The sequence below is a fragment of the Puma concolor genome, chromosome B1 (genome assembly GCF_028749965.1).
Source record: "Puma concolor isolate L17-30 chromosome B1, mPumCon1.1.hap2, whole genome shotgun sequence".
Taxonomy (NCBI): domain Eukaryota; kingdom Metazoa; phylum Chordata; class Mammalia; order Carnivora; family Felidae; genus Puma; species Puma concolor.
In genome coordinates, this window is record NC_141670.1 from 105,789,605 (window position 1) to 105,805,023 (window position 15,419).

At 37.8% G+C, this 15,419-nt stretch overlaps 1 protein-coding gene across 2 annotated transcripts in view; it reads right to left on the reverse strand.

The window, feature by feature from the left end:
• USP53 (ubiquitin specific peptidase 53) overlaps positions 1–14,265 on the reverse strand; it is a 66,528-nt gene extending 52,263 nt beyond the window's left edge. The window contains exon 1 of one of the 2 annotated variants that reach the window (XM_086704309.1): positions 13,974–14,265. The gene's annotated coding sequence lies outside the window, so the exon portion shown is untranslated. The remainder of the gene's footprint in view (positions 1–13,973) is intronic. The other variant, XM_025921972.2, reaches the window with a different exon arrangement.
• Positions 14,266–15,419: the final 1,154 nt, after the last annotated feature.

A 15,419-nucleotide genomic window follows, 5' to 3' on the forward strand; every position in this document is an offset into this window, starting at 1 on the left:
ATTCTTGATCCCAGCGTCATGAGTTCAAGCCCCAAGTTGAGTGTAGAGATTAGTTAAATAAATAAAATTTTAAAATAAAACAAGTATTATTAATAAGTTTTGTTTAATCAATTAAATTTCCTTCCTATATTCATTCACTCAACAAACATTCACTGAGCCAGGTATTCCGCCAGGCACTGGACTAATAATGAGGAAAGGCAGACAATAATACAATGAGTAACAACTTGTAACTTGTACTAGAAGAGCTATGTGCTGAGTGCTAACAGAAAAACAATGCAAGGAAAGAGGGTGGAAAATGCATATAACGTGAGACAGTTTGCACTTTTAAACAGGATAGTCATGGAAAGTCCAGCTGCGAATTGTTGCCTTTGCACAAATGTTTGAAGGAGGTGAAGATACCACCTGGGAAAAAGACATTCCCAACACAGTGAATAGCATGCTTAGCATGTTGGGAAAATAGTAAGCTATCCAATGTGGCAGGAGAAATGTGAACAAAGAACAGACAAGATGAAAAGGAGGGATGGGAACAGATCATGTGGGGCACGGAAAAACCTCTGTAAGGACTTTGGCTTTAAACTCTTTTTCAAAGCATAAAAACCTACGAAAGAATGAGATAGATCAGTTCAATACCAATGGTCAAATGCCCACTGAGGAAAGCATTGAGGAATAAAGAAGCATCTTATCTAAAGAATTAAAGCCAGGGCTTACTTCCAGCCCAACATATTAGCTCATCACTTATTAGCTGTTTGGTCTTAGATAAATCCTTATCCTCTCTGATTTACAGCTTCTTCATCTATAAAATGGAGATAACAATAATAGCCCCAATTAACATAGATTAAATGTTTCAAGAATTCTAAAACACTATACTATGTTAGTTGTTTCCTTTTTAACTCTGTGGATTGCAACCTTCCCTAAAGTGATCTAAATGATCCCCAAATATTTAATATAAATTAAGTTTTTAATAAATGCATAATATTACAACATTAAAGGAGCTCTACATTGGTAGTAAATTTGTATTTTTAATGAAAGAATCCTATTAAAATGATATTCTTTCATCATTTACTAGGCACCAGGTTTGCATCATGAACTGTGCTGAAGTATATAAAACAACCCCTCCCTTTAATGACCTTATTTTGGTGAAGGGCAAACACACAAACAGATAATTTTAAAATACTGTGGCTTCCACTCTTGTGCAAGATGTCAAACTAGTATATGCCCTCTGCTCCCTAACCCCAGCCCAAGTCTGGAGATTATACAAAAGGAATAGGTAGCCAAATGAGAAACAGGAAGAAACCTTAAGGACACCAAAGTAACTGGCTTCTGAAGTGGGAGGGAAACAGCAGCTAAGAAATAGAGAGGGACAAGTGCTACAGACTGGAAAAGAGCTTTCTAGTTAGGACCTTTTCCTTTCTTCACATTGCTCTCGGCAGAGAATTCCCACCCCACACAATGCAATGAAACAGGAAAGTTCAGCTACCACACTAGTGCCATCTGGAGTGTAAGGGAGATTATAACATTATAACAACAGGAAAGCACTAGAGCACAACCAGTTTGGGAACTGGTAACAAGTACGGGGACCTGCAAGGGCCCTGTGTGTTCTTCTCTCATGCCTACTTCACAAATAGAACAGAGATTAGTAGGATCTGGAAAAAATCATGCCGCTAGGCTGGGTAACAGTTCTCTCAGCCTGCATCACTCCAGATCAAGCCCCTCTACTCACATCCTACCTCTACTCACTGAAATCATTTGAATAAACACAAATGAGAGTTCACCCTTCTCATGTAAACATTATTAGTTTGTAATTTGGTTGTACTCCAGGAAAAAGATAACCAGACACTTGAGGAGTAGCAGCAAACTGAACATTTTACAACATAGGAAACAGAATAAACAGACCGAAGGGAATACAAATTTAAAATAAACAATAAATATCCACCAACTGAATATGGCAGCTTTTTAAAATACTGCAATTTTGCAAAAGAATGACTTAACTAGCAAAATGGATAGAAGTGAAAACCATATTAAGAAGCAGTAAGCTCAGATCAGGAAATTTTCCTGCAAGTACTAAAAAAGGAGTAAAGAAGTGGAAAATATAAACATTTCAAAAAAGCTAAAAGGCATGAGTGAAATCTAAAACTATCAATACTATCTAAAAGAATTCCCAGAAAAAGTAAATTGAGTAAACACCTTTAAAAATGACTATGATTTTTGCACAATTAAAAGCCAAAAAACTCACAGACAGAGAATACATAACTCAAAAAAATCCACACATGATGTGGGGAAGGAAGTAGGATGAAAGTTATGAAGGCTTAAACTGAAAAGAGAGAGAAAAAAGAGATTTTCAAGCCCATTTATTGGCAAACAATAGAAATGGAGACACCTGGGTGGCTCAGTTAAGCGTCCAACTCTTAATTTTGGCTCAGGTCACGATCCCAGGGTGGTGGGATTGAGCCCTGTGTCAGGCTCTGTGCTGTGTACAGCCTGCTTGGGATTCTGTCTCCCTCTCTCTCTCTGCCCACCCCCCCCCAACATGCAAGCTCACTCGCTCTCTCTCTCTCTCTCTCTCTCTCTCTCAAAATAAACATTTTAAAAAGAAAGAAAACATGAATCAAAAAATAAACTTTTGTAAAAACTAATATAACAGACAAAATTTTCACAAGCTTGATTAAGGAAAAAAAGAAACAGATATATAAACACCAAGGAAATTGATAAATGAGAAATGACCACAGATACAGAAGCAACCAAAAGAACTGTAAACGAATATCACTTAAGTTTTATGGCAATAACTTTCAAAATCTAAAGGAAAGGGTAATTTCCCCAAAAAATACAAATTAACAAAATCAAGCCAAGAAAAAGTAGAAAATATTTTTGAAACCTAGAACAATGTGGAAACAAAAGTTCTCCCACTGCAAATGCCATCTGGATCACATGGATTCAAAGTTCAATTTTATCTAAAAGTTAAAGAACTATTAATTCTAATGATATATTATTGCAGGGCACAGGAAAAATAATATACAAAGTATCCCAAATCATTTAATGAAGCTAACATAACCTGAATATCAAAACACGATAAATTTCAGACTAATGTGACTTGGATATAAAACTCATAAATAAAGCACTAGCAAACAATGCATCAATGTGTCAAAGAATAATATTGAAAAGAATATTGAAAAGAATAGTCAAGGAGGGTTTATTCCAGGAATGCAAATGTGATTCTATATTTATGCTTTCAATAAATATTCAGGAGGTTATGCAGAAAAGAGCTAACAAAGCAATGTTTGCAACAGCCAAAAGGTGGAAACCCAAATGTTCATCAACTAATGGAAGGGATAAACAACATATGGTATGAACATGTTACGTGTGTATACATACTCTAACAGTGGAATATTATTCAGCTATAAAAAGAAATGAAGTTGGGGCGCCTGGGTAGCTCAGTGGGTTAAGCGTCTGACTTCAGCTCAGGTCATGATCTCGTGGTCCGTGAGTTCAAGCCCCACGTCGGGCTCTGTGCTGACAGCTCAGAGCCTGGAGCCTGTTTCAGATTGTGTCTCCCTCTCTCTCTGACCCTCCCCTGTTCATGCTCTATCTCTCTCTCAGTCCCAAAAATAAATAAATGTTTAAAAAAAAAATTTAAAAAAAAAAAAAAGAAATGAAGTACTTTTCATACTACCATATGGATGAACACCGAAAACACTTTGCTAAGTGAAAGAAGTCAGTCATGCAGGACCACACGTTATGTTTCCATTGATACAAAATGTCCAGAACAGAGAAATCCAGAGACAGTCAGTGGTTGCTTTGACTGGAGAAATGGGGGCTATAGAGATGAGAAGGGAAGAGTAACAGCTAAAGGATACAAGGATTCTTCTCGAGATGATGAAAATGTTCTAAAATTGTGGTGATAGGTCTGCCTAAAAACTACTGAATTGTACTCTTTCAATGAGTAAATTGTATGATATGTGAATTATATTTCAATAAAACTACGTAAGAAAAAAGAAAAAAGACAACATAGCAAGACCAGAGATTGCCATCTCAGGCCTGTTTGCAAGGTTTTAGGCTTTTGGAATTTAAATTTTTGAGAGGATTCCCACCACAATAACTAGTGAGTGCTGGTTACTGTGCCTGAACTGTGTTTTATCCTGAACACCCGCTTTCCTTCTGGAAGTATGGAATTTTGATAACCTATGAAGCAGAGGATAACTATGTGACTACTCCAATAAAACCCTATGCACTGAGTCTCTAAACAGCTTTCTGACAGACAACACTTTACTTGTCACCACAATTTGGTGCTGGAGGAATTCGTGTGTTTTTTGTGACTCCGCTGGAATAAAATTGTGAGAAACTTGTGCCTGATTTCCATCAGACATCACCCCATGATCACTCCCCATTTGCTGATTTTGCTTTATTTCTTTTTGCCCTAATTAATAAAGCATACCAGGAAATACTACATGCTGAGTACTCGGAGTTTTACAAAATCACCAAACCTGGGAATGAGAGGGATCTTGGAGACCTCAACACAGAGGCATTATGAAAGTACTTTGTTTCTATCAGGCTTGCAAAGTTAAAAAAGACACTGTTGGTTGGGATAAATGGAAAGAAGTGCTTTCTCTTCTTGTTGACTAATAAAACATGTAATTATACTGTACTACCCTTGCAGAAATATTATATCAACCTGACAACAACCGTTAAATTTAAAAACATTTATTTATTTATTTATTTATTTATTTATTTATTTATTTATTTATTTTTCATTTGAGAGAGAGAGAGAGAGAGAGAGAAGGGGAAAAGGACAGAGGGAAAGGGAGAGAGAATCTTAAGCAGGCTCCATACTCAGCACAGAACCTGACACGAGGCTTGATCTTACAACCCTGGGAACGTGACCTGAGCCAAAATCAAGAGTTGGACACTCAACCAACTGAGCCACCCAGGCACCCCAAAACAAACACCCTTCAATCTAAAAGCTCTAATACTGAGATTCTATACCCCCCCAAAAGTATTACCTTTTTGAGCTATATTATGTAGGTGCAATAAATAAGGAAAGAATCAAAATGAATATCCATAAACAGGAACATAATTATATAAGAGGGTGTTTTTGAGTGACAAAGGCAAAATGCAGAAATGTAATATAATCCCATTTTTGTAAAACATATATGAAAAAATATATATGCTTCTTAACAAGGAAGAGTGTGTATATGTTTTATTAAAATGGGGATGGACAGCCAAACTTGAAAATAAAAGTGAGGGGCGCCTGGGTGGCGCAGTCGGTTAAGCGTCCGACTTCGGCCAGGTCACGATCTCGCGGTCCATGAGTTCGAGCCCCACGTCAGGCTCTGGGCTGATGGCTCAGAGCCTGGAGCCTGTTTCCGATTCTGTGTCTCCCTCTCTCTCTGCCCCTCCCCCGTTCATGCTCTGTCTCTCTCTGTCCCAAAAATAAATAAACGTTGAAAAAAAAAAAAATTAAAAAAAAAAAAAAGAAAAGTGAAAAAAAAAAAAAGCCTGTACGAAAGAAACCTATAGTATGTATCTTAATTACATTCACACATTATATAAGTTATGTACGTGTATACACACACAAAAAAATTAAATAAATACGACATACCAGAAAACAATAAATGAAAAGAAATTTGATACTGCAATTTTAGGCTCAGATAAAATTGACTGAATAAAAATACAACTGATCTCTCTACATTGATTTTGTATCCTGTAACTATACCGAATTCGAGCATTAGTTCTAACAGTTCCTGCTGGAGCCTTAATCGTTTCACTTCTCCTTTTCCTATTTGGATGCCGTTTATTTCTTTTTCTTGACTAACTGCTCTGGCTAGGACTTCCAGTGCTATGTTGAATAGGTGTGGTGAGAATGGGCACCCTGTTTTGTTTCTGATCTTAGAGGAAAAGCTTTTGCCTTTTCATAATTAAAAATGATGTCAGCTGTGTAGTTGTCATAAATGGCTTTTACTATATTGAGGCACATTCCCTCTATACCCACTTTGTTGAGAAATTTTATACTGGAAGGATATTAAATTTCATTAAATGCTTTTCTGCATCTAATTTTTCCTTTCTTTAATGTGGTATATGACATTTATTGATTTTCTAATATTGAACCATCCTTGCATGTCAGGAATAAATCCCACTTGATCATAGTACATGATCCTTACAATATGCTACTGAATTTGATTTGTTAACATTTTGCTGAGAATTTTTCCATCTATACTTGCCAGGGATATTGGCCTATATTTTCTTTCCTTGTAGTGTCCTTATTTATCTTTGTTATCAGGGTAAAGCTGGCCTCATAAAAAGGAGTTTGGACGTGTTCCCTTTTCTTCAATTGATTTAAAAATGAATATTAAGCTAGAAAAAAAATTGAATTGTATTCACCCAATGGCATATTAGAGTCCTAACCTCCAGTGCCTGTGAATACTTGGAAATAGGGCTTTTGCAGATGTAATGAGGTTAAGATGAGGTCATTAGTGTGGGCCCTTATCCAATAAGGCTAGCAGTTATCATTAAAAGAGACAGAAACACACAGAGAGAATACTGTTTAATGACAGGCAGAGAATGGTGCGATACAACTACAAGTAAGGGAACACCAAGGATTGACAGCCACCACCAGAAGCAAAAAGGGGAAAGGAAGGCTTCTGCTCAGAGCCCTTGAAAGAAAACAACTCTGCCAACCTTGATTTTGGACTTCCAGCCTCTGGAGCTGTGAGAGAATAAATTTCTATTGTTTTATGTCATTCATTTTGTTCTGCTTTGCTACAGCGGTCCTAGAAAACTAATAAAAGTGCTAATAAAGCTATGAAATTCCTTTGTTCTTTTACGTTTATTGGGATTTGTTTTGATTATAAAATATTACATAGATTTTTAAAATAACATAGAAGTATTGCATAGGGAAAATATAGAATACCCATAATCCTACATAAAATCACTGCTAATAAAGCTACTGAAATATATTTTTAATAGTATCCTGGCCTAACCATCAAACTATAAAGTAAAATTTCATTTTAACATCTTTTCACTAATAAGCAATACAGCAACTCAAAGACACGCTGAAGACTTTTTATTGGTACACTACAATTGTTCACCTAACTAGTAAAAGTATTCAAGGTTTCATTTTCAATAACTCGATAGCAAGGTGAAGAGGTATAGCAAGGTGAAGCAATTAAAAGCCTAATTCATTATAGAGGTATCTTGACTTCTGTAAATTGAAGGACTAGAGTAAGGAAGATACAACTGAAGAACAGATATCCTTTGACACACAAAACCACTGTCACCCCACAAATGGAGGTACTGGAGAAGAGTGTACTAGAACATTTATAAAACAAAGACAGAAAAATGATATTAAAGTCATAAGAAAATACTGTACCACCACAAACAAAAACAGCAAATTTTAAGTAATTCCCAATGTTCTGTACTTTTTTGCACTATTTCTTTTCATCTAAAAAAGAACTATGCTTTATCTCTCATGGCTTTTACCTACTCACTAGTTCCCACTGATAACTAACCAGAGAAAGACATGAGTTCATGTGTATCCAGAATATAGAGTATGAACATTAAAGACATTGGCTTATAGCAATCTGTTTTAAGATACGACTTCAGAAGCCAATTATGCCAAAGCAGGCATAACCTAACATTTCTTTGCCTTGACAAAGGCCAAAACGGAACTCTTGCTTTGCCTGTATCTTCCCCCTCATCTCATTTGATGGTAACTTTGTCTTTCCAGTTGCTGAGAACAAGTATCTTGCTATGATCTTTGACTCTGCTTTCTCACCTACCTCTGTCAGAATGTGACCAATTCTCACCCCCTCCGCTTCTACTATTCTCGCTTCTACTATTCTCGACATATCCATCATCAAATCTTGCCTGGATTGCTAGTATAGCCTAATTGTCTCCTAGATGCTGCCCTTACCCAACAAAACCTACCCTCAAGAACAGGCAAAAAGAGCCATCTAAAATTAAATCATAATGTCATCCCCCTCCTTATAATCTTTCAATAGGTCTTTATTACCTTCAGATTAAACCCCAAAAAGTCTTTACAATGGACTGCAAGGCCCTATACTACCTGCCAAAAGTAAAAAACACTTTTTTCTATACTCTCACTGCACTAATGAGACCAGATGTGTTCTTCCACAACAAGCCATGCTCCAATTCTCAGTGGACACCAACACAATACCTACAATTTAACTCAATTTTGGCATTATCTACCTGCAGTCAGTGTCAAATCCCAAGACAAGGGCTCAGTCCCAAAAGACCATCCCTCTCACTTCAGCTGCTCATCACATGTCCCAAGTTGTTACCTGTACTTCTGATTAATTGCCTATAATTTGGAGGTTCCCATGACATCCTCCATGGATCCAATTAATTTGCTGACATGGCTCACAGAACTTAGGAAAACAGCTTACCGACTAGACTTGAGGTTTATTATGAAAAGATACTCAGAAACAGCCAGATGGAAGACAGGCAAAGGGTAAGGTATGTGGGAAGGGGGATGGAATGTCCATGCCCTCTCCAGACATACTGCCCTCCCGGCACCTCCCTATGTTCAACAATCCAAAAGCTCTCCAAATCCCTTCAGTTAGGATTTTTTATGGAGGCTTCATTACGCAGGGCACAACTGATTAAATCACTAGCCATTAGTGATTAGCTCGAAATCCACCGCGCTCCCCTCCCTGGAAGTGGAGGGAGGTGGACAGGCTGAAAGTTCAATTCCTCTAATCACACAGTTGGTTCCCCTGGCAACTAGCGCCCCCTCCTAAGGCTATCTAGGAGCTCTGAACCACCAGTCATCTCATTAGCATGCAAAAAAACACATTTATTGCTTCCAGAGATTCCAAGGGTTTTAGAGGCTGTGTGTCAGAAAATGGTGCCAGAGATCAAATACTGTATATATTTCTTACTATGTCACACCTGCCCATCCCCTCACCTTCACCTCTAAATACTTTTCCTATACTTTCTCCACTGCAGTTGTATCACCCTCCTTGTTTCTGAACACACCATGCAAACACCTGCTTTAAAGTGGCTATTCTGCCTGGAACACACTTCCCCTTGATACCCACATGACTTCTCCCTGGCTCCCTTCGGGATTGCTCTGTTCAAAAAACACCTTCTAAATGAGGCCTATATTGATTTAAAATTGCAACCACAACCTCCACTCCACACTCCCAACTCCCCTTACCCTGCTCTACCACCTTTCTTTTCTCCTTGGCATTTATCACCATCTTATATACTATATAACTGACTTACTGGGATTATTATTGTTTCTCGTCTCAATCATCTTAGAATGTAAAGGGAATCCCAGGCATGTAAAACAGTGCACAGTACACGGTAAGTACTCACTAAATATTTATTAAAGAAAGCTCAGGAAATAAAGTGAAATCTCAATCAACAAATCAGTGCTCCTATAACAAAGATGACCTAGGCAATCAGGACTCAGGACAATCTCCCACCAAGTGGCAGCTACATCATTGTCAGTACTATTGCCAAGGAGGTAGGATTATTTCAGGCCTATACAACATACTATATAGGAGGAAAAGTCTTCCAGAATTCACATCCTGCTTGAAACGGAAGGCCACCATGAGAGGGGCAAGAGTTTTACTTTGCAGGCCAAGAAGTTTAGAAGACATCTGGTGGACAAAGAATGCCGATAGGTTCTTGACAAGGACAGAATCTATGGTCTGATACTGACCTCAAGTGTCCCACAATTATTTATTCCACCAATGATAAAGCTTCTAGCATCACAGAAAATTACTCAACTATTCAATCATTAAAATCATATCAGTTACATAATCTATAATCATAATGATATAAAAAGGTTCATAGTTGTTAAATATCATAAACCATGTATAAAATACCTAATAAATTCCCAAAATAAGCAGGCATTCAATAAATGTAAGCTAACTATAATGATAGCAGCAACACTACCTTTGCGGTAAATGGTCTTTAATAATATAAAGAAACATTTGAAAAGAAAGTAAAAGCTGTATTATATATATCTCATTTTGCTATCTTTCTCCATTTCCTTACACTGATGTATCAATCTTGACTATAGCCTTAGTTAGATCAGATAAATTGTACAATAAAGTATCAATTTCTAAATTTTAGTATCTGTGAATAAGTTATTCTTAGTAGAAAATAAAACAATTTCATTTACAGAGCTATCCTACTGTAAGAAACTTAACAGGAAAAATTCTAATTTACAAAAAAAAAGTGGGAATGCTTCACTTTACAAATGGATTCATCACAGTATTGTTTTAAACATTCATTTACAACCTTTTGGACTAGAGAAAGAGAAATTAAGTTAAAACATTGAAGGCAATGCATCGGAAATAAATGGAAAGCAACTCTGGAATAACAATGCAAACAAAAGAGATTTAATTTAGAAAAATTCAACCTATGTACCACTTTTCAGAAAAATAACTACAAACTTCCTTAATGAGAACTTTAATTCGTAAATAACATGATCCATCCAGCCATAAAACATAACTAGAGCACCCAAAATACATCTGGACACTGCTCTCATCATGTCTCTGGGTCCCGGAGAAAGCTCCTCTGCCTGCCTACCACCCTTCGTGGTGTCCATATGGTACTCTCCGTACACCTGAGATGACAGCACACATACCATCATCTCCAGGTTCTCTTACTCCGCGTTCCCTCTACAGAAACACAGTACAGAGTTTTAAAAGAAATGTACAAAGTGCAGTGGTAACACAAAAATGAAGTAATCTACTGTCCTTTGCTGGCTTAGAAAATACTTCACAGGTGTGGTATGGGTGACCAGTAAGTTGAAAGGGTAATGGGAGGAGGAGAAGCGGTATCTTACAAAGGTAAGGTATAAGAAAACAAGAACTATTGGATCTTTGGAAACTCATTTCAGTTTGGGGGAACAGGCTGAGATGAGGCTCAGAAAAGGAAGACCTCCTATTTCTGACTACTTTACCTTTGTCTCATTGATTTTTGATTCTCTAGTGCCTAGCATACAATAGGTCAATAAATGTTCACTGAATAAATTTGCTAACTCAGAAAATCACAAAAAGTAAAAAAAGTTTGGAATTTGGAGTATCCAAATTCCAAAGGAAAAGTATTTCTTCAAAAGGCTTTCTGCAGGTCAATATTTACAAAATAGAAGTAAACAGAGGTTACATTTACAAAATGTGTTCAAAAATACCAAATTAATTTTAAAAAATCACAATTCAGATAACTGAAATGATAGTTTAGGTACTGAAACATGGTTTATGTTGCATAATATTTTATTTTCTGATGAATTACAAATATGAATATAAGCAGCAACTTTTCTGAAGTGACTCATAAAACAAAAATTCTTCAACTACATCCAATGGTTTGTAGCATTTTTGTGTATGTCAGAGACACTTTTGGTGGCCTAATGAGGCCTATGGACTCCGTGGGAAAACGTTTGTAAATGCATAAAATAAAATTCATAATATAATTCATCAATTATGTTAAAATTCAGTTCTAACCACAGACTACAGTTCTAATCATGGACCCTCCTTTAAGAATTCTTGATAGAGGATATCGGTTAACTTGGAAAAGCAAAGAATAGACACTTCTTACCTAAAGAGCAACCCCCCATATATATGTAATATTCCTATTATCTTAAAAAAGCTCATAATAAATTACCAAGATTAGGATATTATATAAAGTTAATATTTAAAGTTTAAATAACTTTTGAAGGTTTATTTGTGGTAGAACAGGATGCTTCCATTTCTTGTTCCTACTATGTGCATCTGTTGTAATGCAAAATTTTCTAACATCATTTCATCTGTACAAAATTAATAATAATATACTAATGCTATATTTGTATCATCACTAATCTCTAGCTAGTTCTCCAAACATGACATCTACTAGTACACTTCCTCCCTTAATCCAAGAGCTCATGAGTACTAGTAGGCTAGACTGACAATCTTCTGGGCCCCAGCACACCTAGCACACTCTGTATTCAGAATACTTTCAGATGCACTACATAAACGACCTCACTGTAGGTTGTCTTTGGGATCTATAATTAAGAAACACCTTATAGTTAAAGCTGTCAAATAACAAGATCTGCTCAGTATTGTAGTAACTAAATGTCTTTGTAGGATAACTTAATCTACCACTTTATAGATTTCAAACATACTTTTGGAAAATTGTAGGGTACAGCAACATCCTCCCTAGCATGGTAGGTGGTGAGTTCCAAACAGTATCAACAGGGAAAACAAAAATAACTCTGATTTTGACTCTTTAATGGGCATATCACCTTAAAATAAATCAGAATTTTTATTTTTTAACTCTGTCTTGCTAAAACTTCTAAACCATAATTCTAAAATTGTGTTTGATACTACAGTTTAAAAGAAACATTTATTTGACACTAAATATAATACAAAAAAATCTTGAATCACAGTACACTGTAAAATCATAAAAAATTTTGAAAAGAGATTTTCTTTTTTAAGAAAGAGAACAAACACGGTGGAGAACGGTACCCCTCCCATATTAAAATAGCTATCTTTTAAAAAACTTCTTTTTGTATCTTCTAGAGAATATTAATGGGTTGACAACTAGTGTCAAGTTTCATGAACAATATACAATCTACATGTTTATAAAAAGTTTTTAACTAATAAAGAAAAAAAGGTGTTCTTGATTACTTATTTTCTACACTGCAGGAAAAAATACACATAACTACCAATGAGTTTAATTTGTGAACACACTTAAATAAATCACTTTATAGCTTATTACCAGTAATCACGAACGTAGACAAATTGTCCAAAAAAGCTCATTTTAAGAGCCTCCAAAATGTAAAACAAAAACAAAACCTGTGTTTTTTCCAGACTGTAATTAACTCTTACTTACAGTTGAGTTTGTCTATTTGAATTCTTATGACAATGGCAGATAAATCATGTATTACTTTTACAAAGTAAGTTTTATTTTTCTAATTTCTCCTTTACAGGATGAAGGAGCTTTGCCTAGGCCATCATCAGGAAACCAAAAATAGAAAATTAAACTAACAAGTACCCATTTAGCCAAAAGCTCATTTCAATCAGAATTTTGTTAGTACTTGTTACTTCCTTTAAACACTGAGAATTAGCAATGTTCTTTTAAAGAACAGTTAAAAGCGAATCAGACCCTAATTACAAAGAACTTCCGAAGTTTAAACATCCCTCACAATAGCCTTGAAAATCCAGTGTAAAAGTATATATATATTTTTCCAGATAAGGAAACATTCTGGCATACTCTGCTGTCTAACAAATAAAGCCTTCCAGTACATTTTGCAAGCATTAATCAGACTTTGCATTGATACAGAAAACCTTGCAGCAAGATAACAAAACCTCACAACATGCTCAGATTGCAGTCTTTAGAAGGCCTCCCTAGTACACCTGTACAAGTACTTCCTGTTCTCCAACGATGTTTAAAAGTAGTTTGGTAAATGTCCCATAAGTTGTTGTCTAAAAGCTAAACATTAACTTCATAAATTACTACTACCAACCAGAAACCACCAGCCCAAAGATTCTTACGTATCCAGTCATCTCTCTTCTCCAAGGAGGACAACATAACCATCTGGACCCCTTTATAGAGCTGCTGCTCGGGAGTGGCAGTGGCTTCGCAAGCAAGGCGCAGGGGCCAAGTAAGCTATATTCACAATCCCAACGCACCCAGCTGGACTCCAGGTTCTGCCTCTTGCCCGCCCTCAAACACAGCAGCAAGAACAGCCACGACCCAGTAAATAGAGCACCTCCTTTCGCCTCCCGCGCGCCTCCAGCCTGCCCAGAGGCATCTCCGCCAGGCCGGGACGTGACGGGCAGGAGGCGGGCAGGCTGCGTGCCCTCGGGCGCCTGAACCCGGGCGAAAAGTCCGCGGAGCAGGAGCGGAGGATGTCACAGGGCTGCTGCTAGGGGAGAGACAAGGTCTGGCGCTGAAACTGGGGTCTCCCACTCAGGCCCGGGGTCTCCAGTCGTTGGATCTCTATCTAGAGACTAGTTTCGGATACTTACCTTGAGCTCTGCCCTCCTAACGAGAGGAGCGTGCGGTCCAGGTAGAGAAACACGGGCCTTCCACTTCCACAGGGCTACCTCCCGCTGGCCCAGCTCTGCCTCACGCCGAACACCCGGCTGATACTAACAGCTGCCACCGTAGCCGAGGTTCACCGGGAACTGGAGCAGTGGCGTCTGGTATCGCCGCCCAGAGCTCGACCCGGAGCACGGAGCATGCGCACACGCCCCAACACCCAAGGCCCAGTCAAGACAGTGACACCTGCGATCAACAGGTCCCGGGGGAACCGCCCCAATCTCCGCCTCGCGCCCGCCCCGCCTCCTTGGAAAAGGCTCCGCCTTCACTCTCACCGAGTTAACCCCGCCCCGCACGCGATTTCCCGGCTTTCCGGACCTGGCGAACTGTATTCCCGCGGGGGTTCGATTGGGCGCGCGATCCAGTTGATTTACTCCAAGGCGCGAGATCCCGCGAGAGCAGGAGCTTGACCATTTCCCCTAAGGCAAGGGACGGGGTGGGAGGGCTTGCTGAGCTGTTGGGAAAGGTGCGTGCAGGTTGGCTCTGTGGTGTAGAAGGAGGGCTAGTTCCCCTCAAGTGGAGGTGATTATTCCGGTGCTCTTGGTCATTATATTCGATATTTTCTAAGTTCAGGAACGCGGACCTACCAAGGACTGGGCTTTAGGTTAGTTAGGCATTGTTACCTGAGAGGGAACAATCTGTACTGCCTGGCACCGAAACTACTTGCGAAATGTGCAGTTCCTTTAGCTTTCTGTGAATCATTATGATCTGTTTGCAGTTAAATGGCTTCCATTGGCATGAATGTATATTCCCTAACTGGTTGTTTCGTGACTGTTAATAAAATCAAAGCTGTAATAACCGTGTTGACTCGGTTAATGGTTAATTGTGTTAAGAAAAATTTGGCTGTCTCCTTACTATGCTTTAGAACAGGTTTGAAGTTAGAAGCTACTGCTTGGCAACTGGGCTAAACTTTGTTTTGTAATAAACTGTTTTTTAAAAATAGAAGTTAAAAAAAAAACCACTACCATCTTTAGTATCAAAGATCCCTCAATAAGAATTAAATAAAATTTTGAAACTCATTTCAAAGCTGGTGCAGGCAGAACATACAGATTATAAAAATTGATTTAAGTAAACTCATGGGTAACTAGAAGTTTATTTGAAGAATTAGAATGAAGAAACATTTTACATTGATATGGGTGCATTGTGCTTAAGACTGAATGAGAATGTATTGAGCGTTTATAGATTCCCTTCACTGAATTAAACATGAAATAATAGTGAAAGTGAAGGCAGTTCCTGCGTTCAAGAAATGTAAAACTTCTGGAGGAGGAGGAAAAAACTCTGCATTAAAAAATAATGACAGCATTAACTCTCCCTTTGGTTTCCCCAGCCCCACTAAATCTTGGTTCTGCAACTGTATCTCTGATACACTTTAA